Raw genomic sequence first — 4,968 nt, 5'->3', positions numbered from 1 at the left:
GTGTTGTGGGTGTTTCCCCCACCCTCCCTCCCTGTACCCTACAGGGTGCTTGGCATGGTGTGAGAGACATAGTGTTGTGGGTGTTTCCCCCACCCTCCCTCCCTGTACCCTACAGGGTGCTTGGCATGGTGTGGGAGACATAGTGTTGTGGGTGTTTCCCCCACCCTCCCTCCCTGTACCCTACAGGGTGCTTGGCATGGTGTGAGAGACATAGTGTTGTGGGTGTTTCCCCCACCCTCCCTGCCTGTACCCTACAGGGTGCTTGACATGGTGTGAGAGAAATAGTGTTGTGGGTGTTTCCCCCACCCTCCCTCCATGTACCCTACAGGGTGCTTGGCATGGTGTGAGAGACATAGTGTTGTGGGTGTTTCCCCCACCCTCCCTCCCTGTACCCTACAGGGTGCTTGGCATGGTGTGAGAGACATAGTGTTGTGGGTGTTTCCCCCACCCTCCCTCCCTGTACCCTACAGGGTGCTTGGCATGGTGTGAGAGAAATAGTGTTGTGGGTGTTTCCCCCACCCTCCCTCCCTGTACCCTACAGGGTGCTTGGCATGGTGTGAGAGACATAGTGTTGTGTGTGTTTCCCCCACCCTCCCTCCCTGTACCCTACAGGGTGCTTGGCATGGTGTGGGAGACATAGTGTTGTGGGTGTTTCCCCACCCTCCCTCCCTGTACCTACAGGGTGCTTGACATGGTGTGAGAGAAATAGTGTTGTGGGTGTTTCCCCCACCCTCCCTCCCTGTACCCTACAGGGTGCTTGGCATGGTGTGGGAGAAATAGTGTTGTGGGTGTTTCCCCCACCCTCCCTCCCTGTACCCTACAGGGTGCTTGGCATGGTGTGGGAGACATAGTGTTGTGGGTGTTTCCCCCACCCTCCCTCCCTGTACCCTACAGGGTGCTTTGCATGGTGTGAGAGAAATAGTGTTGTGGGTGTTTCCCCCACCCTCCCTCCCTGTACCCTACAGGGTGCTTGGCATGGTGTGGGAGACATAGTGTTGTGGGTGTTTCCCCACCCTCCCTCCCTGTACCCTACAGGGTGCTTGGCATGGTGTGGGAGACATAGTGTTGTGGGTGTTTCCCCCACCCTCCCTCCCTGTACCCTACAGGGTGCTTGGCATGGTGTGGGAGACATAGTGTTGTGGGTGTTTCCCCACCCTCCCTCCCTGTACCTACAGGGTGCTTGACATGGTGTGAGAGAAATAGTGTTGTGGGTGTTTCCCCCACCCTCCCTCCCTGTACCCTACAGGGTGCTTGGCATGGTGTGGGAGAAATAGTGTTGTGGGTGTTTCCCCCACCCTCCCTCCCTGTACCCTACAGGGTGCTTGGCATGGTGTGGGAGACATAGTGTTGTGGGTGTTTCCCCCACCCTCCCTCCCTGTACCCTACAGGGTGCTTTGCATGGTGTGAGAGAAATAGTGTTGTGGGTGTTTCCCCCACCCTCCCTCCCTGTACCCTACAGGGTGCTTGGCATGGTGTGGGAGACATAGTGTTGTGGGTGTTTCCCCACCCTCCCTCCCTGTACCCTACAGGGTGCTTGGCATGGTGTGGGAGACATAGTGTTGTGGGTGTTTCCCCCACCCTCCCTCCCTGTACCCTACAGGGTGCTTGGCATGGTGTGGGAGACATAGTGTTGTGGGTGTTTCCCCACCCTCCCTCCCTGTACCCTACAGGGTGCTTGGCATGGTGTGAGAGACATAGTGTTGTGGGTGTTTCCCCACCCTCCCTCCCTGTACCCTACAGGGTGCTTGGCATGGTGTGGGAGAAATAGTGTTGTGAGTGTTTCCCCACCCTCCCTCCCTGTACTCTACAGGGTGCTTGGCATGGTGTGAGAGAAATAGTGATGATGATTACTGTGATTGGTTTTATGTGTTTGGTTGGTCTCTTCTTTTGGTAGTGCAATAGCGTTAATTATGGATTGTTGTTATCATCATTTACATAAAAACTTATCTGTTAATCCAAACAATGATATAATTACTGTGATGTTCTTAACTACACTTTAACATGGAATGTATGTATGTATGTATGTATGTATGTATGTATGTATGTAGGTATGTATGTAGGTATGTATGTAGGTATGTATGCATGTGTGCTGGTGTGTCGGTGTGTCAAGTGTGCAAGTAAAAAGGGTATTGTAGTTGTACATATATTACTTTAGATATTTTTTTGTTATCATGGGTTTTATGAATTTTCTTCTCTTATTCTTTTATAATTATTAATTAATGACCTATATGTGCTGATGACCAATTTAATTTCCTTTGTTGGATCAATAAAATGTTATGAGTTATGAGTTATGAGTTATTAGTTGTGGGTGTTTTCCCACCCTCCCTGCCTGTACCCTACAGGGTGCTTGGCATGGTGTGGGAGACATAGTGTTGTGGGTGTTTCCCCCACCCTCCCTGTACCCTACAGGGTGCTTGGCATGGTGTGAGAGACATAGTGTTGTGGGTGTTTCCCCCACCCTCCCTGCCTGTACCCTACAGGGTGCTTGGCATGGTGTGAGAGACATAGTGTTGTGGGTGTTTCCCCACCCTCCCTGTACCCTACAGGGTGCTTGGCATGGTGTGAGAGACATAGTGTTGTGGGTGTTTCCCCCACCCTCCCTCCCTGTACCCTACAGGGTGCTTGGCATGGTGTGGGAGAAATAGTGTTGTGGGTGTTTCCCCCACCCTCCCTCCCTGTACCCTACAGGGTGCTTGGCATGGTGTGGGAGACATAGTGTTGTGGGTGTTTTCCCCACCCTCCCTGTACCCTATAGGGTGCTTGGCATGGTGTGAGAGACATAGTGTTGTGGGTGTTTTCCCCACCCTCCCTCCCTGTACCCTACAGGGTGCTTGGCATGGTGTGGGAGAAATAGTGTTGTGGGTGTTTCCCCCACCCTCCTTCTCTGTACCCTACAGGGTGCTTGGCATGGTGTGAGAGACATAGTGTTGTGGGTGTTTCCCCCACCCTCCCTCCCTGCACCCTACAGGGTGCTTGGCATGGTGTGGGAGACATAAGTTTGTGGGTGTTTCCCCCACCCACCCTCCCTGTACCCTACAGGGTGCTTGGCATGGTGTGGGAGAAATAGTGTTGTGGGTGTTTCCCCCACCCTCCCTCCCTGTACCCTCCAGGGTGCTTGGTATGGTGTGGGAGACATAGTGTTGTGGGTGTTTCCCCCACCCTCCCTCCCTGTACCCTACAGGGTGCTTGGCATGGTGTGAGAGACATAGTGTTGTGGGTGTTTCCCCCACCCTCCCTCCCTGTACCCTACAGGGTGCTTGGCATGGTGTGGGAGACATAGTGTTGTGGGTGTTTCCCCCACCCTCCCTCTCTGTACCCTACAGGGTGCTTGGCATGGTGTGAGAGACATAGTGTTGTGGGTGTTTCCCCCACCCTCCCTGCCTGTACCCTACAGGGTGCTTGACATGGTGTGAGAGAAATAGTGTTGTGGGTGTTTCCCCCACCCTCCCTCCATGTACCCTACAGGGTGCTTGGCATGGTGTGAGAGACATAGTGTTGTGGGTGTTTCCCCCACCCTCCCTCCCTGTACCCTACAGGGTGCTTGGCATGGTGTGAGAGACATAGTGTTGTGGGTGTTTCCCCCACCCTCCCTCCCTGTACCCTACAGGGTGCTTGGCATGGTGTGAGAGAAATAGTGTTGTGGGTGTTTCCCCCACCCTCCCTCCCTGTACCCTACAGGGTGCTTGGCATGGTGTGAGAGACATAGTGTTGTGGGTGTTTCCCCCACCCTCCCTCCCTGTACCCTACAGGGTGCTTGGCATGGTGTGGGAGACATAGTGTTGTGGGTGTTTCCCCACCCTCCCTCCCTGTACCTACAGGGTGCTTGACATGGTGTGAGAGAAATAGTGTTGTGGGTGTTTCCCCCACCCTCCCTCCCTGTACCCTACAGGGTGCTTGGCATGGTGTGGGAGAAATAGTGTTGTGGGTGTTTCCCCCACCCTCCCTCCCTGTACCCTACAGGGTGCTTGGCATGGTGTGGGAGACATAGTGTTGTGGGTGTTTCCCCCACCCTCCCTCCCTGTACCCTACAGGGTGCTTTGCATGGTGTGAGAGAAATAGTGTTGTGGGTGTTTCCCCCACCCTCCCTCCCTGTACCCTACAGGGTGCTTGGCATGGTGTGGGAGACATAGTGTTGTGGGTGTTTCCCCACCCTCCCTCCCTGTACCCTGCAGGGTGCTTGGCATGGTGTGGGAGACATAGTGTTGTGGGTGTTTCCCCCACCCTCCCTCCCTGTACCCTACAGGGTGCTTGGCATGGTGTGGGAGACATAGTGTTGTGGGTGTTTCCCCACCCTCCCTCCCTGTACCCTACAGGGTGCTTGGCATGGTGTGGGAGATATAGTGTTGTGGGTGTTTCCCCACCCTCCCTCCCTCCCTGTACCCTACAGGGTGCTTGGCATGGTGTGGGAGATATAGTGTTGTGGGTGTTTCCCCACCCTCCCTCCCTGTACCCTACAGGGTGCTTGGCATGGTGTGGGAGATATAGTGTTGTGGGTGTTTCCCCACCCTCCCTCCCTCCCTGTACCCTACAGGGTGCTTGGCATGGTGTGGGAGACATAGTGTTGTGGGTGTTTCCCCACCCTCCCTCCCTGTACCCTACAGGGTGCTTGGCATGGTGTGAGAGAAATAGTGTTGTGGGTGTTTCCCCCACCCTCCCTCCCTGTACCCTACAGGGTGCTTGGCATGGTGTGAGAGACATAGCGTTGTGGGTGTTTCCCCACCCTCCCTCCCTGTACCCTACAGGGTGCTTGGCATGGTGTGAGAGACATAGTGTTGTGGGTGTTTCCCCACCCTCCCTCCCTGTACCCTACAGGGTGCTTGGCATGGTGTGAGAGACATAGTGTTGTGGGTGTTTCCCCACCCTCCCTCCCTGTACCCTACAGGGTGCTTGGCATGGTGTGGGAGAAATAGTGTTGTGAGTGTTTCCCCACCCTCCCTCCCTGTACTCTACAGGGTGCTTGGCATGGTG

Source organism: Littorina saxatilis, linkage group LG8 (genome assembly GCF_037325665.1).
Source record: "Littorina saxatilis isolate snail1 linkage group LG8, US_GU_Lsax_2.0, whole genome shotgun sequence".
Taxonomy (NCBI): Eukaryota; Metazoa; Mollusca; class Gastropoda; order Littorinimorpha; family Littorinidae; genus Littorina; species Littorina saxatilis.
The sequence above is the reverse complement of the archived record's forward strand: the minus strand, read 5'-3'. Positions refer to the sequence as shown.